General features: G+C 45.7%; 1 pseudogene; it reads right to left on the reverse strand.

The window, feature by feature from the left end:
- LOC112069017 (roundabout homolog 2-like) overlaps nt 1–25,000 on the reverse strand; it is a 99,617-nt pseudogene that overhangs the window by 23,934 nt on the left and 50,683 nt on the right.

A 25,000-nucleotide genomic window follows, 5' to 3' on the forward strand; every position in this document is an offset into this window, starting at 1 on the left:
AGCCAGGGGCAGTAAACGGGAGCTAGCCACAAGCCAGGGGCAGTAAACGGGAGCTAGCCACTAGCCAGGGGCAGTAAACAGGAGCTAGCCACTAGCCAGGGGCAGTAAACGGGAGCTAGCCACAAGCCAGGGGCAGTAAACGGGAGCTAGCCACAAGCCAGGGGCAGTAAACGGGAGCTAGCCACAAGCCAGGGGCAGTAAAAGCCAGGTATCCCAGGTTCTTCCTGCCACTAAAACGGATTTATGCTGACGGAGCGGCTCATCTGCATGTCATTAAGCAGGTAAATCGTTCCCCCTGATGAGCTGGCGGCTGCACCTGCCGACAGGAGACGTGACCCTGCCCCCCCACTGCCAGGGGGTTGATGGGAGAATAATCACCCAGAGAGACACAGCACTGAGATCCCTGTGGATGTTATACTGCAGCATCAGTACAACACAGCTAGCTACTCTAGACAAATACACCACCCTGGGATATAGTACCTGTGTGTATTCATCTCAGCCTAACCATGGTAATTTAACACTGCTTCAGGTGGATTCACCTTTAGCTTTAGAAAAATATACTGTATGATGCAGTGCATGACATAATACAAAGACACACAGACAATACACACAGACAATCTCTCTAGTGAAAAAAATGTATATGCATTACTTTCTGGGCCCAACGGTGAGAATTTTTGATTTAGTGGCATTTGGCGTAACATTAAGGAAACATACCTATTTACATATAATTATAACAATGACACATCTATCATGTTGGGCTCTACAGAAAGCTGCTCCTGCACTCATCTTTCCACAGCCTCAAAATGGTGGCTGCGATTAATCTCCGCGTTTTCCCCCTTCCTCCATCTGCCCCTCCCGCTAACCCTGGAGCTGGGACCGTGTCTGTGCTGTCAAACGGTGGGGAGCAGCGAGAGACTTGTGGAAAGATAAGAAGAAATAGTGGTGTCTTCAGAGTAATACAGTGCAGGAGAGATGCAGCAGATTAGGGCCCAGTCGCAGCTTTATATTCCTCTAAATATATAAACAGTAGCATGTGTCACAGCCGCCACAGCCCATGTTCCATCATCCCACAGAAAAACTACACTCTGGGGTTGCAGTCGACAGGCAAGCCAAGCAGCCGTGTCAATCCTCCCTCCCTCTCTCCCTGTTCCTCTTTTTATAGATACAATATTTATCTCCCCCCTCTCTCTCTCTCTCTCTCTCCGTCTCTCTCTCTCTCTCTGTCTCTCTATGTGTCTCTCTCTCTGTCTCTCTTCTCTAGATAAGTTATTTCCTCCTTTCTCTCTGTCTCTCTCTCCTTCTCTCTCTCCTCTCTTTCTCTCTCTCTCTCTCTCTCTGTCTCTCTTCTCTGTGTCTCTCTAGTGTCTCTCTCTCTGCTATCTTCTTTCCTCTCTCTCTCTCTAGATAAGTATCTTCCTCCCTTTCTCTTTTGTCTTGCTCTCATCTTCCTCATTCAATATAAATATTTATCCCTTCTTCTCTCTCCCTTCTTAGTTCTCTCCCTCCCCACTCATAAAACACAGAGCTGCTGCTCCATCCTGTCTGTAGTATAGCAGTCAGCCATGTCTGGTATAGAGGACTAGTATGTCCTGTTTCAGTTGGTATGAGAGACGCAGTGGACACAGCCATACTGTCTCACCTTCTCCAATGTCATGCCCTTCACATGTCCTCTCTCCGACAGACAGACGGCTGTAAAAGCTTTCAGTGAGTTGTAAAAATGGAAATGGTGCCTCCAGCTGGAATGGAATATGCCGCACGTGAAATGTATCTATATCTTCTTGGGAAGATATGGGTGCATGGCAGTCGCTGACGCTGTGTGTGAGCTAAAATCAATCAATCTCTCTTGTCTCTGTCTCTCTTCTCGCTCTTCGTCTCTCTGTCTCTCTCTCTGCTCTCTCTCATCTCTCTCACTGGCCTCTGTCTCTCTGTCCTGTCCTCTCGCCCCCCCTCCCCTTTGCTCTCCTTCATCTTAATTTCCCTCTCACTGTCCTTTTTAAAATTCATGGAATTTCTTATCTCTTTTTGGGTATGATAATTATAATTCCACAGTCTGCCAAAACCACTTGAACAAACTGGGTTTAAGGTACATGCAATACATTCATTTCCAGGTGAGACACACATATACAGGAAATTGTGGAATGATAGTCTAATGCCATGAGCTGAATAAAATACAACATTTCATAATAAATCAATGGTTAAAATGCAGTCTGTAACTAGGCAAACAGAATTGTAATACTTACCTACTAGTTTGCGGGAAACTTTTCAACCTAATTTTCATTATCTCCAGCACAATACCAGTTTCCACATATGTGAAAACGGGGCCTTTCTAAGTTTTGTAGAAATAAAATATAAAGTTAAAAAGTTCTACACGATGACATCATCAAAAGTTTTTTTTTTTAACAGTATTTTTCAAACAGATTTAGAAAGGTTTGCAGTGACGTGAAGGAGCAAGAAAAGACCCTCCCTAGAAACATTAACTTTTTAACCACAGATCATAGTAACACGCTGTTTCACATATGTAGACACTGGTTTGGTGCTGGAGATGATGAATTTGAGATTACATTTGATATGTTACCTGATAAAGGGTCTGTGATCTTTTTAAATGACTGTGGAATGACAACTGAACATGCTTTTGTAGTTAAAATATTTTTTTTGGTTTTGGAAAGCGATTTCTGATTGTTTCTTTGTAATACCCAAATCATGAATAAGAGAGTGGCATAAAACTGCATAACATCAGGAAGATTTGAATTCTAACGAAGTGGGAAAGAAGTTCCAATACCCTTCTCTGAATGGAAACACTGACGTTCTGTCACGTGTCAGATTTCCATTGTTCTGTCCACATGTCATTGTATCAGTGCAGTAACTCACCTGTTACGGAGCTGTCTAGGTTGTCCATGCTGGACCCTGGCGTGTGCTCAATACCATAGAGAGGCCTGGACATCTCATAGCCTTCATCCTCCTCCTCTTCCTCATCCTCCTCATCCTCGTCAGGGATGTCAGTCTCCAGGTCAGACACCAGGGTGCTGGACACGTACCCCACTGGAGGGGCGGGGGCCTGGGGAGGGAGAGGGGGGAGGGAGCCACCCTGCATGAGCCTGTCAGAGAGTCAGAGTAATATGGGTTATCATCATGCTACAGGTACACACCAAAACACAAAGACAGGAGAGGGTGGGCTGCTGGTGGGGGGACAGCAACAGCAGGGAAGAGAACAAATGTCAAAAGACATCAAGAAAGACAAAGCTGGTGAATGAAAGACAGGATGACATAAAGAAGGAATCCGAGATAGACGAAAGGAACTGTTAAGCTACATTTAGAAATTCTTTCAGATTCTGCCGCTTTGAATAAATTGGGACAATTCCACTAAGTCTACGTCCCTCCTCCTTGAATGCCAACACAATGACCCTGTAATTGCAGTTGAAGAGAGTACAATGGGCCCGCTCTCTAGGCCTGTCGACACGAGGCTGTCACCCCCTCACACAGCCCTCTCCGCTCCACTCAGCGCCCGCCTCACGTCACTGACAGCCCTGTTTGTTTGAGGAGTGCCGTGGGGTCTGAGGCGGTCTGCGGCGGGAGGGATTCTGATGTAATTACTGCCTCTTTCCTGTTGTCAAAGATGCTCTCAAACGTAGTCATTACTGGCTAACAAGACGGCTCCTTCCTGACAAGTCTTCCCTATTCCCTCTACTGTAATGAATGGATGCCAGTCTCTCCCTCTTTCCCTCTCTTCCTCCTTCGTTCTCTCCCTCTCTTCCTCCTTCGTTCTCTCCCTCTCTTCCTCCTTTGTTCTCTCCCACTGATCCTCCTTTGTTCTCTCCCTCTCTTCCTCCTTCGTTCTGTCCCACTCTTCCGACAGGGTGAAACGTGGGCTTCATCTGCCGTGCATGAGCACCACAACAATGGAATGTGTAGCAGCATGGATGTGGGTGGGGCTAAATAAGTGCTTTAGACATTGTGTTCTCACAGTGAGCAGAAGGGACAGTCGTGTAAGTGGTAACACTGGCCCATTAAAATGACATGATTCATGAGTGCTTCTGTTTTGCGCAATGCCGTGACTGTGCAGCTAACATAACACCAAAATAAAACATGGAAGGGAAGAATAAACAGATAGTGAAAGAAAAACACTTCCAGCACAATATCCATAGTAGTCATTCTCATATCACCCCCATTTAAATATTGTACTGTTTTTATAGTATTCCCCTCCAGTGGGTGTACGTACCATGTCTGTTTGGCCATGTCCAGTTGGTAGGCACGGGTGATCTCATCCAGGTGGGCCTGGAGCATGGGCTGCAGCTCCTCCCGGGGAGAGGGGGTGAGGGTGGTTGTGGACTGCTGGCCGAAGGACACCGCTGCTGGGGACGAAGCCACGCCACGAATGGGTGGGGTGGGGACCCTCTCTTCCTCCTCCTCTAGCTCATCCTCCATTCCCTGGTGGAGGTAGGTCTGCACTGGCATGGGAGGACCCCAGCCATCACTCTCATACCTGGGAGGGAGGAGGGGTGGTCACACAGATGATGCAATATTTCTTCTGGTCATGTGCCAGACTAGTGTGACCTTGACTAGTGTGACCTAGTGTGAAACTTTTTCTTGTCAAACTTTCTAAATTACTTTGTAGACTTTGTGGTCATGGCTCACATCAACACCATCATCCCAGAAACCTTAGACCCACTCCAATACCGCCCCAACAGATCCACAGATGATGCAATCTCTATTGCACGCCGCACTGCCCTTTCCCACCTGGACAAAAGGAACACCTATGTAAGAATGCTATTCATTGACTACAGCTCAGTGTTCAACACCATAGTGCCCTCAAAGCTCATCAATAAGCTAAGGACCCTGGGACTAAACACCTCCCTCTGCAACTGGATCCTGGACTTCCTGACGGACCGCCCCCAAGTGGTAAGGGTAGGTAGCAACACATCTGCCACGCTGATCCTCAACACAGGGGCCCCTCAGGGGGTGCGTGCTCAGTCCCCTCCTGTACTCCCCGTTCACTCATGACTGCTACGTCCAGGCACAACTCCAACACCATCATTCAATTTTGCTGATGACACAACAGTGGTAGGTTGATTTCATCGACAACAACGAGACAGCCTATAGGGAGGGAGGTCAGAGACTGGCTGTGTGGTGTCAGGACAGCCAACCTGCTCCCTCAACGTGATCAAGACAAAGGAGATGGATTGTTGGACTACATGAAAAGGACGACTGAGCACGCCATTCTCATCGTACGGGCTGCAGCTGGAGCAGGTTGCGAGCTTCAGTTCCTTGTTTGTCCACATCACCACAAACTACATGGGCCAAGCACACCAAGACAGTCGTGCAGCGATCACGACAAAAACCTTATTCCCCCTCAGAAGACTGACAAAAAAAAAAGATTTGGCATGGGTCCTCACGATCCTCAAAAGGTTCTAACAGCTGCACCTCGAGAGCATCCTGACTGGTTGCATCGAGCTGCCTGTATGACAACTGCTCGGCCTCCGACCACAAGGATACAGAAGGTAAGTATGTACGGCCAGTACATCACTGGGACGCAAGCTTCCTGCATCCAGGAACCTCTATATCAAGGCGTGTCAGAGGAAGGCCTAAAAATTGTCAAAAACTCCAGCCACCCTAGTCATAGACTGTTCTTCTCTGCTACGCTGCAAACGGAAGGCGGTACCAGAGCACGCAAGTCTAGGTACAAGAGGCTTCTAAACAGCTTCTCCCAACAAGCTTAAGACTCCTGAACATCTAGTCAAATGGCTACCCAGACTATTTGTATTGCCCTCGCCACCCTCCACACCACACACACCACTGCCAACTCTCTGTTGGTATTCTACGCATAGTCACTTTAATACTCTAACCTATCATGTACATACTACCTCAACTAACCGGTGCCCCCACACATTGACTCTGTACTGGCACCCCCCTGTATATATTGTTATTTTAATTACTTTAATTACTTGTTACTTTTATCTCTTATTCTTATCCATATTTTTGGGGGAAACTGCACTGTTGGTTAGGGGCTTGTAAGTAAGCATTTCACTTGTTGTATTCGGCGCATGTGACTAATACAATTTGATTTGATTTGATAGATATGAGCCGTAAGTGAAGCAGTGGAGGGATTCTTTCATTTCCCATAACGATGCTTATACATGCTGAAATAATACTAGTTGTAAAGAAAATGTTCATTAAATAAATGTGTCAGTGCACACTCCACAGGACGTAACTGCTTTAATCTGCGGCCATTAAGATGCTCAGATTTACAGTTCAGAGGACTCCTCATTTGCCAGATAGCCTATTAAACCAGATGAGTCTCACAAACTGGAGATGAGGGTGAGAGGACAGCACGCCTCAACTAGGGAGACGCACAGTTATAAAGGAGATGTTATGTGTGAGTGTTTCTATCCTGAACAAAAATATAAACATGTAAAGTGTTGGTCCCATGTTTCATGAGCTGAAATAAAACATCCCAGAAATGTACTAACAAAAAGCTTATGTCTCTCAAATGTTGTGCACAAATTTGTTTATATCCCTGTGAGTGAGACTTTCTCCTTTGCCAAGATAATCCATCCACCTGGTGTTGCATATCAAGAAGCTGAATAAACAGCATGATCATTACACAGGTGCACCTTATGCTGGGGACAATAAAAGGCCACTTTAAAATGTGCAGTTTTGTTACACAACACAATGCCACAGATGTCTCAAGTTTTGAGGGAGCGTACAATTGGCTAAGCCTGTATGAAGGGTCAGACAATGATAGATAGATATAATTTTTCAAATTAGTGTGGACGAATCTAGTTGGACTGTATGGGCAGAGTGTGGATTGTTTTGCATCTCCATGGATGTATAGAGTGTATGTTATGGTGGATGTGGCTCGTACCCTCCTCCTTCATAGTGCTCGTTGGGGTAGTGGTCCATCTCGGTGCCAGGGAGAGGGTGTAGAGGGGGAGGGGGCAGGGCCACGTTGGCCCAGCTGGAGCCGTTAGTCTTGGTGGGTTTGGCACCAACCTTGGCCTTCTTCTTCTTGCCTCCCTTACCAACTATGGATAGCAGAGATGGAGCGAGTTAGAGAGATTGACTCAGACAACATGAAGAATTCAATTACACAAAAAAATCTATAAAACCATTCAACATGGGTGGCTAGGTGCAGTATTCACGGTCAGTCTAACAAGCAGATATTGCCAACAGAAATCGACTGAACATATAAAACTGAACATTCCTTAATTTGAAACAGGTCATTTCAACACCTCCTTCTAAAAGTCATCCACATTCTCAAACAAACAGCTTCAACGAGCCGTGCCTGTCAGCAGCCTCATACAGAAGAACCTCAAGGCCAACTACTGAAAAGCGTGCTTCCATTGATTGATTTGCTGAAAGGCCTCAAATCTCCATAGAAACAGGGAGAAAACAGCAGTAAAGAAGCAGAGGGTGGACTCCGGTCCTCCAGCCATCCCTCAGTGTCCCCATCTCACTACAGGTGTGAGTCCACAATGAAATATCTCACTACAGGTGTGAGTCCACAATGAAATATCTCACTACAGGTGTGAGTCCACAATGAAATATCTCACTACAGGTGTGAGTCCACAATGATATATCTTCACTAGAGGTGTGGGTCCACAATGAAATATCTCACTAGAGGTGTGGGTCCATATAAAATATTTCACTTCAGAACATCATCATAATGAATGGGTTTGTGGCGTCTGTGTGGCCAAATGTTGATTTGAATACGCCAAGAGGAGAGAGAGAAAGAGAGAGCTCCATCCCCATCTATTTCACCTCACACCCTTCGTGAGACTGGATTCTCCATCTTTATAAATCTGCCATCCAGGCCTAGGCCTTGGGTTGATATGATTAGGTGAATGTGGTGGTGGGGGGAACTGTCCTCAGAGGGGATCTTTTGACATCTAAAGCCCACTGTTATCTTTCTCAGTTGTCCTCAGGCTCAAGATCACTTGTTATTTAACATGAGTCCCCTATATAGAGGACATGGACCATGAGTCCCCTATAATAGAGGACATTACATGAGACCGCCTATATAGAGGACATGAACATGATACCCCTATATAGAGGACATTAAACATGAGTCCCCTATATAGAGGACATGAAAGTGAGACCCTATATAGAGGACATTAACATGAGTCCCTATATAGAGGACATGAACATGAGTCCCCTATATAGAGGGACATGAACATGGGACCCTATATAGAGGACATTAACATGAGTCCCTATATAGAGGACATGAACATGAGAACCCTATATAGAGGACATTAACATGAGTCCCCCTATATAGAGGACATGAAACATGAAGTCCCCTATATAGAGGACATGAACATGAGGACCCTATATAGAGGACATTAACATGAGTCCCATATAGAGGACATGAACATGAGACCCTATATAGAGGACATTAACATGAGTCCGTATATAGAGGACATGAACATGAGTCCCTATATAGAGGACTATTCATGAGTCCCCTATATAGAGGACATGAACATGAGTCCCCTATATAGAGGACATTAACATGAGACCCCTATATAGAGGACATGAACATGGATACCCCTATATAGAGGACTTAACATGAGTCCCCTATATAGAGGACATGAACGTGAGACCCCTATATAGAGGACATTAACATGAGTCCCCTAATAGAGGACATGAACATGAGTCCCCTATAATAGAGGACATGAACATGAGGCCCTAATAGAGGACATTAACATGAGTCCCCTATATAGAGGAAATGAACATGAAACCCTATATAGAGGACATTAACATGAGTCCCCCTATATAGAGGACATGAACATGAGTCCCCATATAGAGCATGAATAGGACCTATATAGAGCATACTGAGTCCCCTATAAGAGGACATGAACATGAGACCCTATTAAGAGGACATTAAACATGAGTCCGTATATAGAGGAATAACATGAGTCCCTATATAGAGGACATTATCATGAGTCCTCTATAGAGGACATGAACATGAGTCCCTATTATAAGGATGAACATGAACCTATATAGAGACATAACATGAGTCCCCTATATAGAGGACATGAACTGGAGAACCCTATATAGAGACATTAACATGATCCCTATATAGAGACATGAACATGAGTCCCCTTATATAGAGGACATTAACATGAGTCCTATATAGAGGACAATGAACATGAGTCCCCCTATATAGAGGACATGAACATGAGACCCTAATATAGAGGACATAACATGAGTCCCCTATATTAGAGAACATTAATCTGAGCCCCTATATAGAGGACATAACATGAGTCCCTATATAGAGGACATGAACATGAGAATCCTATATAGAGGACCATTAACAATGAGTCCTATATAAGAGACATATAAGCATGAGAACCTATATTAGAGGACATTAACATGAGTCCCGTATATAGAGGACAATGAACATGAGTCCCTATATAGAGGACATGAACATGAGCCCCTATAAGAGGACATAACATAGTCCCTATAGAGGACATGAACATGAGACCCTATATAGAGGACATTAACATGAGTCCCTATATAGGAACATAATGAGACCCGCATATTAGAGGACATAACATAGTCCCTATAATAGAGGACATTAACATGAGTCCCTAATATAGAGGAACATAACATGAGCCCCTATATAGAGGACATGAAGATGAGACCCCTATATAGAGGACATAACATGAGTCCCCTAATAGAGGACATTAACATGAGTCCCCTATTAGAGGACATGAACATGAGTCCCCTATATAGAGGACCATGCATTAGGACCTAATAGAGGGACATTAACAGTCCCCTAATATAGAGGACATGAACATGAGATCCCCTATATAGAGGAGCATGAACATGAGCCCCTTATATAGAGGACATAACATGAGCCTATATAGAGACATTACATGAGTCCCCTATATAGAGGACTATAACCTGAGCCCCTATATAGAGGACATGAACATGAGTCCTATATAGAGGGCATGAACATGAGACCCTATATAGAGGACATTAACATGAGAGTCCTATATAGAGGAACATGTAACATGAGATCCCCTATATAGAGGACATTAACATGAGTACCCTATATAGAGGACATGAACATGAGTCCGCCTATATAGAGGGCATGAACATGAGAACCCTAATATAGAGGACATTAACATGAAGGTCCCCGTATATAGAGGACATGAACATTGAGTCCCCTATTAGAGGTCGCAATGAACATGAGACCCTAATATAGAGGACATAACATGAGTCCCCTATATAGTAGGACATGAACCATGAGAACCCTATAGAGGACATTAACATGAGTCCCGTATAGTAGAGGACATGACCATGAGACCCTATATAGAGACATTAACATGAGTCCCGTTAATAGAGGACATTAAACATGAGTCCCTATTAGAGGACATTAACATGGACCCCTATATAGAGGACATGAACATGAGACCCCACTATATAGAGGACATTAACATGAGTCCCCTATATAGAGGACATGAACATGAGTCCCCTATATAGAGGGCATAAACATGAGACCCCTATATAGAGGACATGAACATGAGTCCCCTATATAGAGGACATGAACATGAGTCCCCTATATAGAGGACATTAACATGAGTCCCCTATATAGAGGACATTAACATGAGAACCCTATATAGAGGACATTAACATGAGTCCCGTATATAGAGGACATGAACATGAGTCCCCTATATAGAGGACATGATTATGAGACCCCTATATAGAGGACATGAACATGAGTCCCCTAAATAGAGGACATTATCATGAGAACCCTATATAGTAGACATATGAGAATTAGTCTTTTGTCTGATCATTTCCAAACTGTCCTTGAAATGGATGATATGTCTGTGACCATAGCATGTGTGTGTGTTTGTGTAGGTGTTCTATGAACATTGCATGTGTGTCTGAGGTCTGAGAGTACTGGGAGGTGAATCGAGAGTCCTTTCTATGAATTTACACTTTCAGTCTGCCAATGGACACCTCACATCTCAATCCAGAAAATACTCCCCAGTTGACGTTGTCAGCCACACATACAGGGTACTGGAAACCATCCCTGGAGGCCTCTTGTGTACATTTGTACCTGTCATCTGTTGGTTAAGCCTCACTGCCAAAGGCCTGTAATCACGTTGCTCAGAGCCACAAAAAAAAACGAAATTTCAGGGAACCCTGCATCTTGTGCCATGCAACATGTAATCCTTGTAATCTAATAGACTGTCCAGACTAGGACATGGCTATAAACTAGCTAAATGTCATCAAAAAATACCTTTCAACAACACTCAGGGATATTTGGGGAAATGAATCTCTATGATCCAGTAAGGCTGACATCAGAAACAGAGAAAATACAGCATATTGCTTTAGCAGTAAATGGAGAATTGTGTTATTTGAACACAGATTTTAGTTGTTACAGGGCAGAAATGTTCCCGTCAAAGATGATTGGATTGCAACAATGTTGCAGCAGAACATGAGAGAGAGGTTAGTACTGGGAGGGGGATAGTCTGATAAAGACTGTGAGTAATAAAATAACAACAGTAAGCCCAAGGCAGGAAGTATAGTCAAAGTAATTTGGTTTCCTAATCGTTCCTCTGGGCGACACTCAACTTTTCCCAATAAATGGTGATCTGGCGTGATTGCTCAATCAACCCGATTCCCTCCTCACCGGAGCAGGCATCAATACTGTAAATGAGCCTCTGCCATGGAGGGAAGGACGGCTAGAAACTACACAGGAAGTACACAGCAGACCCATTTTCTTGCTGACAAACACAGGGCCTGTCTTCAAAAGGATCTACCACTATATTTAGATGTGGAGCTGGGTATTTATACCGCCTGGTTTGGGCGCTCCCTCCCAGTCTATAACTGTGGGGCCAAGCGGAGGTCTTGAACTGTCTCTGTGTTTATTTAGTGCCTCAGCGCTGAGTGAGAGACACAGGCAGAGCCTCAGAAAGGAGAGTCCAGAAGGACGGACTCCACATCCAGATTTAAACACATGGCACTGAGAGAATAGATCAGACAAGATTTTCAGGGAAGTACCTTCTTAGAATACTTGAATACCACTGTATTATGGGCTTATAATAACAGTAGAGAGGAAAGTCTATATGAGATAGGACACATGGGGGAATACCCTGCTGGACAGATAACTAGCAAGTGTGCTTATTTGTGAAATCATTCCAATGTGTTTGGTATGTGGGTGGATGATGCAGCAGACTAGATCATTAAAACTCATTAGGACTGGGGCAGTCTAAAGTTGGAGGAGAGGGGGGAAGTAGAGATGGAGGACACCACTCTAAGAACAGTGAGAACATAACCCTTCTCCTGGGTTCCAGAATGAGAAAATACAGGGATCATGGAGCTCACTAGCTAGTACCTCTCCTCCTCACTCCTCTCCTGCTCTCCACCTCTCCTGCTCTCCTCCTCTCTCCTCTCCTCCTCTCTCCTCTCCCCCTCCCCTCCTCTCCCCCTCTCCTACTCTCCCCCCCCCCCCCCCCCCCCCCCCCTGCCCTCCCCCTCTCCCCCTCTCCTCCTCTCCTCCTCTCTCCTTTCCTGCTCTCCTCCTCTCCTCTCCTCCAGTAGTGTAGATGTTAATGAGCAACACCACCACATCCCCAGTGGAGACCCACGCTACCCTGAAAGCTGCTCTATTTCTGTTCCTCTTCATCTGGTTCCTATCTCAGACCTAACGTTCATTATTTCCTCCCCCAGCTCCTTGAAGCGAGGCACTGTGCTGCTCTTTTCACTTCGTTCCTTTTCAAACGTCTACTTTTTCATTAGTTGACTTCAAAACAGGAAACGCAGTAAAGTTCCCTTCATTGCCATCCAAACTCTGGCCATTGAAGTTCTTTACCTATAATACGTTATTCTGTCAGAACTCTGCTGTGTATTCCGTTATGGTTTAGTCCTCGTAGAGAAACATTGCGTCGTATAGAGAGATAAGCCACAGATGGATAGAGATAAATTAGATAAATGCATATTTAATAGGATGCTGTTTCACTTCAACCAGGGCCCTTATTAAACCAGTGTGTATAGCATGCCTCACAGTACACAATACATCTCTGGGATTATATTATTTCTTAAGGTCTACCACGGAGGGGGAAGTGCATAGGTATAGTCCCAATTGAATTCCTATACAGGTGAATTTAATTAGTAGGACCAATATGCTCTAAATCCCTGACATTTCAAGGAAAGATACCCTGAGGCTACCAAACGAAATACACATGTTAGTTTAACATAAACAAGGGCTTCTTGTCCCCTGGCCTCTCTGTGTTGATGCAAAATGAGCCTCTATCTGCATTTCTCATATGAGCACTACAGAATGCATCTCTCTCTCTCTCTCTCTCCTTCTTTCCTTCGATATATACACTATTGTTCAAAAGTTTGGGGTCACTTAGAAATGGCATTGTTTTTGAAGGAAAAGCAAATGTTTTGTCCATTAAAATAACATCAAATTGATCAGAAATACAGTGTAAACATTGTTAATGTTGTAAAAACATTTTAAAATTATAAACTTGGATTAGCTAACACAACGTGCCATTGGAACACAGGAGTGATGGTTGCTGATAATGGGCCTCTGTACGCCTATGTAGCTATTCCGTAAAAAATCAGTTTCCAGCATTTACAACATTAACAATGTCTACACCGTATTTCTGATCAATTTGATGTTATTTTAATGGCAATTTTTTTTATTTTCTTTCAAACACAATGCCATTTCTAAGTGACCCCAAACTTTTGGACAATAGTGTATATCCGGTTGTTTTGAAACGGGTGCCATTCCTCTCCTGTGCCATCTCTTCCTCTCTACCTCCAGCAGAGTGACTGACTGTTGACCTGCCTGGGGTCTATGGGATGCCTGTGTCTATGTCAGGTGGAAGACATGACCACTCCAGACTGCCTCTCCTCTCCAGCCTAATGTCTGCCAGCCATTGCATTGGATTAGAGATCAGATAGGAGGGTAGAGGAGAGGAGAGGAGGGGAGGTAGAGGAGGGCTGCCTCTGTGCCCTATAACATTTTACTGTGGTCAGGTACCATTAGAAGAAGAGGGAAAATGGGAGACATTCTCACCATTTTAGTCAGCCAAGCATCTCAGATGGTGTGTGTGTGTGTGTGTGTGTGTGCGTGCGTGCGTGCATGCGTGCGTGTGTGTGGTCTCACAATGCACCACTCCAACTATCTGAAGGAGTCTCGTTGCCCAAATTCTCATCTGCTCTCAAGCTCCTGGTGAGAGACAAAGCCTGTCACAAGGCCCAGCCGTGATGGAGTAAGCCCAGCTAGGATGCCTGGAGCCCTGTTCTATTAGTACAAATCCTCACTTTCTCTCTTTAAAGGGAAGATTAGAGCTTGTTTCTAATCTAATCTGGAGGACAAAGCACTTCACTGCATGTAAATAGAGCATCGCTGCTGCACATAACAGTACATCATCTAGACCGCACATTTGACAATGTGGTTGATGTCAGCGATCAACGCCGGCCTGTAAATGCGTGCATCGTTTATTAGTTGTGAGTATTAGCAGTGTAAAGTAACAGTGGTGAGGAGGAGGAGCGGGTTAATAAAGACAGACGTTGGGTTTTGCACATGCAAAAGAGATCCATAAAGCAATTAACAACTCAATCACTGATACAGTCGATTAAATGGCAGTCCTTGAGTTATCCCAGAATGTTGAAGAGCTTAGGAAGACCAATCACATCCCTGCCTGCCACATCAGAAACCAACCTGATAGGCTGCCGCTTCGATCTGAGCTGTTGTGAGAGCTGGTGGTGCTGAAATCTTGTGATTGGTTGTGTGGCATTCTATTAGACAATCCCTCGGCCAATCGGTAGTCAGGAATGAAAAGGAGTGCTAGTGGGGTTAAAGGGTAAAAATATACAGTGGCATCAGGTGATTGGCTGAAGCACATGCAGAACATGCAGTTAGATCAGCAGGCAAGCAGTGAACATTCTCCACTCATACACACCTCTTCTAGTCAGCCATCTTGACATTTGTTCTCTCTCTCTCTCTCTCTCTCTCTCTCTCTCTCTCTCTCTCTCTCGCTCTCTCTCTCTCTATTTTTCTCTCTTTCTTTCTCCCTCACATTAATCACTCACTCACCCACTTTCTCACTCACCCACCCACCACCCACTCACGGTCACATTCACTCAGTGAAACATTTAGCCTTTGTTTGTGACGCATCTTTTATTTCATTTTATATGTATAACGTTTTTGACTTTGACCCCAAAAAATATGAATAAAAAAATATTTTGGAAGAAAGCCAAGTGATTATTCATTCATGAGATGGGAGAGATAAATCCACTTGTAGCAGCTGCAACTTATTTAATGTAGCATTGTTTTGAGATACAATCAAATGTTACTTTTAAAATAATGCAAGACAGCAAAGGATCGGAAATTGAGTTACATTATGAGCACAAACAATATAATGAATCTACTTTAAACCTCTACAGAATGAGACCATGAATATATAGAAAGAATCTCAGAAAACGCATTAGTCCTGAAGCAGGAATCTCCACAAGGCTTTCAGAAAAGTACTCTATTAAATCCATTATAATTAAGTTGGATTATTTTCTTAAATATTAGTTGTGCTAAAGAGGATAGGCAATTAGTTAGAACAGAGAGGGGGAAGTAACATAATCCAAAACTGGAGAAAATGGATGCTTTAGTCAAGCTCCCTGGCCCTTCATCAGGTGTTTATTTAACCTTGGAAAGTGACCAAGACTGAGTGGCAGCAAGGGGAAAATGAGTCCTTAAAACAGAATCAGGCGGTCATGGACAGTGGAGCTGGAATGGGCTGCAGAGACAGATTGTGAGTATTAAAGTCTAAACTACTGTCAGGGCACAGTAAACCCATGGCTTATAAACAGGGGTGAACTGGGGTATCATATGAAACACTCCATACTGACTCAGCAGTGATTTGTACTGGGGTCATACACTCACAGTAGGAGAAGTGAGGCCATGATGGTTAAGGCTAATATTGTCATGTGTCATAGGGCTGTGTTGTGTTGAGTTGAGTTGGGATTTCGCATGGCAGGGAAATATGAGAAGTCTCACCTTCTGTATGACATGTGCACACACACGCACACTCCCTTCCAACACACACACACACACACTCCCTTCCAACACGCACACGCACGCACCCTCCCTTCACACACACAGCTCCTCACACACACACACTCCCTTCCACACACACACAACACACACACTCCCTTCCAACGCCACTCCTTCACACACACACACACACACACCTACACCCACACAACACACACCACTCCCTTCCACCACACACACACACACACACACACACACACAGCACACACACACAAACACACACACACACACACACACACACACACACACACACACACACACCACACACACACACACACACACACACACACACACACACACACACACACACACTCCATTCAACACTCCACACTGTTGTTGCAGGAGTTCTTGTCGGGCAGGGAGTACCCCAGGTTGGCCATCTCCTGTTGGCCTGGATGGAGGCCTTCCACTGGGCCTCGGGGTCCACAGCCAGCTCATGGATGCTACTGGAGTGAAGGATCTGTGTGGGGCAATAGGGGGTGGCTCCCTGGGAGCCCTGGCTGGGGCTGTTGAGTTAGCCTTGGTGGGGAAGTCTTATACTGCTATAGATGGCTCCGTCAGACAGCATGGTGCGGTCTTAATCCCCATTACTACTGGTGTCTGGAGGAGACACAGGGAGAGAGAATAGGGGTCAGTTTAGAAGACTGTGGTTTGGGTTCAATGACAAATACTGGGTGAAAATCAACTATAATTGTATTTGAATAGAAAATAGAAAGGTAAAGTGATGTTAAGAGTCATTGATGAACAGGCTGCTCTTCAAGATAGATTAGGAGTAGAGCGGTGTCTATGTGGAGCAGTGTCTATGTCTAACTATGAATCAGGTCAGAGTGACCCTGGGTTCAGTCAGGAACAGTCCCAGGGGTGTGAGGGATTTACCCTGAGCATCTCAACGCTTTGACATCAACTCAGCTCTTAACATCCAGTTTAACATATTCATCTCATTGAAAATCCATCCCCACTTATTCATGCATTCAAATTCCCAGCGGCTGACTTCACAACCTTGGCCTCTCTAACCTCCCCCAACCTCTCTCGCTCCCCTCCCCCTCTACCTCCCCCCAAACTCTCTCTCTCTCGCTCCTCCCTTCTCTCTCTCTCTCTCTCGCTCCCCTCTCCCTCCCCCCAACTCTCTCTCTCTCCCTCCCTCTCTCTCTCTCGCTCCCCTCTCTCCTCCCCCAACCTCTCTCTCGCTCCCCCTCTCCCTCCCCCAACCTCTCTCTCTCTCGCTCCCCTCTCCCTCCCCCCCAACCTCTCTCTCTTCGCTCCCCTCCTCCCTCCCCCAACCTCTCTCTCTCTCCTCCCTTCTCTCTCTCTCTCTCTCTCTCGCTCCCTCTCCTCCTCCCCCAACCTCTCTCTCTCTCCTCTCCTTCTCTCTCTCTCGCTCCCCTCTCTCCCTCCCCAACCTCTCTCTCCTCCCTTCTCTCTATCTCTCTCCCCCATCTCTCTCCCTTCTTCTGAACCTGCTTCTTTCCCCTCTCTGTTTTCCTGTCTCTCTCCTCCCTTTGTTGCCCAATGAGGGATAATGGTGCCACTCTGCATGGGTGTGTGTGTGTGTGTGAGTGAGTGAGCCCAGCCCCTCAGTAGTACTGTAGGGTTTGAGCGCCCAGTGAAGGGGAGATGATGTAGAGCCACAGCAGAAGAGTCCGCAGTCAAGCTGGCCCTGTCCTTCACGACTGGCTGCCCGGGACCATCTTTTCACATCCCCCCTTTCTCTCTCTCGCTCTCTATCTCCTCTCTCCCCTCCCCCTCACTCTCTCTCTCCCTCCCTCCCATTTCTGTCTCTCTCTCGCTCTCTATCCTCTCTCTCTCCCCTCCCCCTCACTCTCTCGCTCCTCCCCTCCCCATTCTCTGTCTCTCTCTCGCTCTCTATCTCTCTCTCCCCCTCCCCTCACTCTCTTTCTCCCTCCCTCCCATTTCTCTGTCTCTCTCTCTCTCTCTCCCCTTTCTAAATTCAATTCAATTCAAGGGGCTTTATTGGCATGGGAAAGATATGTTAACATTGCCAAAGCAAGTTAGGTAGATAATATACAAAAGTGAAATAAACAATAACAAATTTACAGTAAACGTTACACTCACAGACGTTCAAAAGAAGAAAGACATTCCAAATGTCATATTAAGTATATATGCAGTGTTGTAATGATGTGCAAATGGTTAAAGTCAAAAGGGAAAATAAATAAGCATTAATATGAGTATTTATAATGGTTTGTTCTTCACTGGTTGACCTTTTCTTGTGGCAACAGGTCACAAATCTTGCTGCAGATGTCACACTGTGGCATTTCACCCAGTAGATATGGGAGTTTATCAAAATCGTGTTTGTTTTCGAATTCTTTGTGGATCTGTGTATCTGAGGGAAATATGTGTCTGTAATATGGTCATACATTGGGCAGGAGGTTAGGAAGTACAGCTCAGTTTCCACCCATTTTGTGGGCAATGTGCACATAGCCTGTCTTCTCTTGAGAGCGTTGTCTGCCTACGGCGGCCTTTCTCAATAGCAAGCTATGCTCACTGAATCTGTACATAGTCAAACTTTCCTTAAGTTTGGGTCAGTCACAGTGGTCAGGTATTCTGCCACTGTGTACTCTGTTTCTGTCTCTCTCTACTTCTCACCCCCCCCCTCTCTCTCTTTCTTTCTCACCTACCCCTCCCTCCCTCACCCCCCCTCCCTTCATTGCTTCCATCTTGTCTCACATCCTCATCTTCTGAGGCTGATGACACTACGCTGGACTGTTTGCCATTACTCAAGCGGTGGCACGTGCCTATACCCTGCTGCTAGCGCGCTAGCTTCCTTCTGATGTGGTATGTAAATGTGTATCCCAAAAACACTCATGCAATACGCATACAGGTTTACACTTAGTGGGGCTGGTAGCTAGGAGGTGAGAGGAGGACATGATGAATCATCTGAGCTAGGGTACAGTACAGAAGAGCAGTAGAGGAGTCAGATCAGCAGATATCATCTCATACTATATCTACTCTCGCTTCCTCTCCCCTACCTCTTTTCTCTCCTCTCTCTTTCTTCGCTCTCTTCCTCTGTCTCGTCTCCCTCTTCTCTCTCCCCTACCTCTTTTCTCTTTTCTCTCCTCTCTCTTTGCTCTCTCTCCTCTGTCTCGTCTCCCTCTTCTCTCTCCCCTACCTCTTCTCTCTCCCCTACCTCTTTTTCTTCTCTCTCTTTTCTTCGCTCTCTTCCTCTGTCTCGTCTCCCTCTTCTCTCTCCCCTACCTCTTCCCTCTCCCCTACCTCTTCTCTCTCCCTCTTATCTATTATATATCTCTTCTTTCTCCCTTTCTATCTCTCCTCTCACTTATCTCTCCTCTCTCTTATCTCTCTTATCTCTCCTGTCACTCTTTCTCAGTGCATGCTGGGAGTGTTTTGTAGTTGAGAGACCGTGTGGAGGGCTCTGTCCCTACTTATTTTCTTGATTCTTTCCTTGGTGTTTTCTTTCAAATTTTCTGTTAGTTTAGTGGTACCCACTGGTTTTGTTCAAAGTTAGGGAGGAAAAGGACAGTTTTAGTTTCCTGGGGTTTGAACGGTGTGGTGTGCGCTATGGCTTCGCAGCCTAGTGCGGAGGAGATGCTATCATTACGGCATGAATTCAGGTGTGTTACTGAGAACAGAGTTAAGGTGGAGGAGGTTCTGCTCGCGGTCAGTGAACAGGTAGGAGCTAAAATTATACATTCTGCATCCAGAATGAACAAAGCTGTGGTTGTGTTCATGAAAAGAGTAAATTTAGTGGGAATCGAGTACATTTGTAAGTGATGTGTTGCTGCCAATTTCTCCACTTTCGACTCCTTTGACAAGAGTGGTAGTTGTGAATCTGCCTCTGTTTATTACGGATGATCAAATCTGTAAAGAGCTGAATCATTTTGGTAAATTTTCTAGCGGTTTTCGTGTACTGTCGGCAGGTTTTCAGATGCCGTTAATCTTTTTTTTTTTTTTTCAGAGGCAAGTGTTCATGTTTCTGAATAACAATGAGCAACAGCTGAATGTGCATTTTAAAGTCAGGCATGGGGAGGGGCTCTACGCAGGGTTTGCCAGCACAGATAGTCTGCAGTGTTTTGAGTGTGGGGATTTGGGGCATAAGAGCTTTGCGTGCCCACATAAAGGCCGAAGACAAGGTGAGCGCAAGTGGGGGAAATCGAGGTCAATGTGCAGGGGACCATGAGACACAGGCAGCAGAGGAAGGGCCTAGTCAGGTTATAGATGGTGGTGTAGATGAGGCTGGGCCTAGTCAGGTTATAGATGGTGGTGTAGATAAGGCTGGGCCTAGTCAGGTTATAGATGGTGGTGTAGATAAGGCTGGGCCTAGTCAGGCTATAGATGGTGATGTAGATAAGGCTGGGTCTAGTCAGGTTATAGATGGTGGTGTAGATAAGGCTGGGCCTAGTCAGGTTATAGATGGTGGTGTACGATGAGCTGGCCTAGTAGGTTATAGTGTGTTGTAGATAAGGCTGGGCCTAGTAGCATGATTGGTGATGTAGAAAGGCTGGGTCAGTCAGGTTATTAGATGGTTGAGTATATAAGGCTGGGTCTTAGTCAATGTACATGTGAGTGGTGTAGATAAGGGCTGGGGCCTAGGTCTAGGGCTTTAGATGGTGTGTAGATAAGGGCTGTGGTCTAGTCATGTTATGGAATGGTGGTGTATGATAAGGCTGGGCCTAGTGCAGGTTATAGATTGGGGTGTAGATAAGGCTGGGTCCTAGTCGGTTATGGAATGGTGGTGTTAGATAAGGCCCTGGGGCTAGGTCAGGTTCATAGATGGTGATGTAGACTAAGGCTGGTCTAGTCAGGTTATAATGTTGGTGTAATAAGGCTGGGCTCAGTCGTGTTATAGATGGTGATGTAGATTAAGGCTGGGCCAGTCAGTGTAATAGATGGTGTGCTTGTACCATATAAGGCTGGGCCTAGTTCCAGTTTATAGATGCGTGTGTAGATAAGGCTGGGTCTAGGTCAGGTTATAGGTGGTGTAATGATAAGAGCTGTGTCTAGTCCAGGGTTATTAGATGGTGGTTGTATATTAAGGGCTGGGCCTGTCAGGTTATAGGATGGTGACGTAGTAAGGGTGTCTAGTCAGGTTATAGATGGTGGTCGTAGGATAAGGCTGGGCCTAGTCAGTTATAGATGGTGGTGTAGATAACGGCTGGGCCTAGTCAGGTTATAGATGGTGGTGTAGTTAAGGCGGGTCTAGTCAGGTTATAGATGGTGGTGTAGATCAAGGGCTGGCCTAGTCAGGTTATAGATGGTGTGGTAGATAGGCTTGGGCCTAGTCAGTTTATAGATGGTGGTGGTTAGCTAAGCTGGGGTCTAGTCAGTAGTTAGATGTGTTGTAGATTAAGGCTGGTCCTAGTCAGGTGTATAGATGGTGGTGTAGATAAGGCTGGGCCTAGTCAATGGTTTAGAGTTGGTGGGTGTAGATAAGGCTGGCCTAGTCCATGCTTATGTATGGGTTGTAGATAAGGCTGGCCTAGTCAGGTTTATTAGATGGTGGTGTAATTAAGGCTGGGTCTACGTCCGGTTATATGATGTGGTTATATAAGGCTGGGCGTAGTCAGATTATAGATGGTGATGTAGTAAGGCTGGGGTCTAGTCAGTTATAGATGGTTGTAGACTAAGGCTGGGCGCTAGTCAGGTTATAGATGGTGTGTAGATAAGGCTGGGCCTTAGGTCAGTGTTATGAGATGGTGGTGTAGAAAGGGCTGGGTCTAGTCAGGGTTATTAGCATGGTGGGTAAATAAGAAACTGGCCTAGCCGCTAATAGAATGGTGATGTATGATAAGGCTGGGTCATCAGGTTATAGATGGTGGGTAGATAAGGCTGGGCCTAGTCATGCTATAGATAGTGTGTAGATAAGCTGGGTCTAGTCAGGTATAACGGTGATGTAGATAAGGGCTGGGTCTAGTCAGGTAATAGGTGGTGGTGTAGATAAGGCTGGGTCTAGTCAGGTTATAGATGGTGGTGTAGATAAGGCTGGGTCTAGTCAGGTTATAGATGGTGGTGTAGATAAGGCTGGGTCTAGTCATGCTATAGATGGTGGTGTAGCTGACGTTGGGTCTTGTCATGCTAGTCAGGTTATGCTAGTGGATGAGGAGAGTATAGTGGGGAAGGGTAAGCGACTAGGAGGGTGGAGGAGGATGTCAAGCGGAAGAGGAAAAAGGGTGAGAAAAAGGTTTTGGGAGGGGAGAGGCTGGTGTAGTCAAAAGCACCAAGAAACTTTTGCCTTGTGCTGGGGGGGAGGCCCTGACCAGAGAGAAAGGGCAGATGGTCAACATGGGAGATGGAGATGAGGAGGATGAAGGTGAGTCTCAGGAAGAGGACGATGAGGAGGCTTTCTTTTCAGACTCCTCCTTAATGGGTCCAGAGCTGACAGCCAGTCAGGCAGAGGGATCAAAGTACACGGTGAGGGAACTGTCAAGGTTCCTGAATGAAACTATAGGGAAAAAGGTTCATCTTAAAGGTTTTTTTTGCAATCCGGGAAAGTTTTTAAGACCAGTACAGCATGCTATGAACAATGAAGGCATGGTTTCCTCTCACCCAGGGAACGTTTTAGGTTGAGGAAGTGGGTCACAACAGTGCGTAAAGGTCTACCTTCAGATGCTGTTTAGATTAATAATTTTTTTCTGGCACTGGGGATTTTTGAGTTTCGCAATTGGTCTCTTTCTTTGCTGGCTTTTCTCCCACTTCTTATGGAGACTCTTCAGATAAGCTCACTTAATATAAATGGTGCCAGAGATGCGGGAAAGAGGAGTCTGTTGGGTGAATATGTAAAACAAAAAAAAGTACAGGTGTTGTTTCCCGCATGAGATGCATATTGACGTGGTGAATGAAGTCGATTGGGGGATCTGGTGGAAAGGGGTAAATGTGCTGAGCCATGGAACAAATGTTAGTGCAGGGGTGACAGTCCTTTTTGCACCGGGTCTGGATGTAACAATTTGCTGCTCAAAGGAGGTGTGTAGGGGTAGAGTGCTTCTAGTAAAAGCAGAAATGAATAACAGAGGTTTTGGCCTAACACAGGGAGAGAGAGGGGACTTCTGTTGGGGTGTCTTAGACAGGAACTCTCACAGGTAGTGCCTGAGGAGACCCTGGTGGTCGGCGGGGAGAGGAATTGTACAATGAATTTGATTAAACACAGAAATGGGGAGGAGCCTCATTCAGGCTCAGTGGAGCTGTTAAGGGACATCATTAATCAGTTTGACCTAGTGGATGTTTGGAGAACTAGACATCCCAACACAAGATAGTATACATGCGTGAAGGTCTTTGGGGCTAGGGTGAGTGCAGCCCGACTCGATCGGTTTTACATGTCCAGGAATCAGAGCAATAGGCAGTTGTGTGGACTGTCTTTTTCACCAGGGCCTCGTCATGCATCTTATTGGAAGATGAATGTAAAGCTCTTACAAGATGCTACTTTTGCTAAGGTTTCCAGACTTTTTGGGAAAGCTGGGGGCAGCTAAGAGAGGTTTATGAGTCTCTGAGTCAATGGTGGGATGTTGGGAAAAGTACAAATTCGGCTTTTCTGTCAACAGTACACAGCTCTCTCATCCTCAGAGGCTAGGAGAGTATTGGGGGAACTTGAGTGTAGTATCAGTGAGGTGGAGGTAGATGGTGGAGCAAGGCAATGTAGGCCTCCAGGTTAATTTAGCTGAATTACGTAGGGACCTGGGCAGCTTTTTCCAGGTTAAAGCAAAGGGAACACTTGTACGAGCCAGGTTCTCCATGCTCAAGGAGATGGATGCTCCCAGCTCCTTCTTCTTTGGTTTGGAAAGACAGAGCGGTGAAGCCAAGGTTATGCATTGTCTACGGCTGTCGGATGAGCGGGTGACCTCTGTTTTAAACTGAGTTGTATAGGACAGAACTGTGTGATCCTCTGTGTGCTCAGGTTTTGTTTGCAGAACTCCCTAAGCTCTCTCTGGCACAGAGGGATGAAATGGACATTCCCCTGAACTGAACTGGCAGAAGCCGTAACCCAGATGTCCCTCGGCCGTGCAACCGGGGTCGATGGACTCCCAGTGGAGTTTTTTATTTGGACTGGACTTATTTTGCGTGTTGCGTGAGTGCGTCGGGGTAGGAGAGTTGCCGATGAGCTGTCGTCGGGCGGCTCTGACTCTCTTACCCAAAAAAGGGGACTTGTGGCATTGCTCTGTGCGGAACACAAGATATTTGCCAAGGTCCTCACTAAAATACTTTTGTCCCATCTGGAATTTAATGTACACAAAGACCAGAAATATAGTGTACTGGGACGCTCAGTCACGGACAACTTCTTCTTAATCAGGGACATGTCGAGAGTTCCTAATGTGAACTTTGGACTGGTCTCTTTAAACTAAGAGAAGGCTTTTGATGGAGTGGACAATGAGTATCTGTTTAATGTGATGTCTGTGTTTGGGTTTGGGGAAATGTTTTTGGCCTGTGTGAGGATGTTGTATGCTGGAGCGTCATGTATGGTCAAGTTGGGAGGGGGGCTCAGTAGGCCAGTCTGGGTGAGACAGGGCATTAGACAAGGATGGCCTCTATTGGGACAGTTGTATACACGAGCCATTGAGCCTTTTTTGGGCAGGAGACTGCAGGGAGTGTGCTGCAGGTGACGGCAGAGACTGGGGACTGGCAAGGGGGTCTGGAGGACTTGTTCGATTTTAACACTCCAAGCCTGGGGGATATTGAGGGGGTGGGATTTAAACCCCTCTACAACCTCTGCGTTAAAGTGAGGAAAATTAGGAGCCTAACAGCAGTGAAGGCACATCAGTGGCAGGGGGTATGTGGGGCGGAGAGTATGGTGGGTTTAAGATGGAGGGGGCTCTACAAACCCCCAGTACCAAAGAGGTCAGGGGACCTCCAGTGGAGGGTTCTACATGAAGCCCTGGCTACTAACAGCTGGTTGGCACGGGTTGAACCGGGAGTCGGGCAGGGGTGTCCTTTCTGTGTCATGAGTAAAACTGTGGTTCATGTGTTTTC

Source organism: Salvelinus sp. IW2-2015, unplaced genomic scaffold, assembly GCF_002910315.2.
Source record: "Salvelinus sp. IW2-2015 unplaced genomic scaffold, ASM291031v2 Un_scaffold849, whole genome shotgun sequence".
NCBI classification, from domain to species: Eukaryota; Metazoa; Chordata; class Actinopteri; order Salmoniformes; family Salmonidae; genus Salvelinus; species Salvelinus sp. IW2-2015.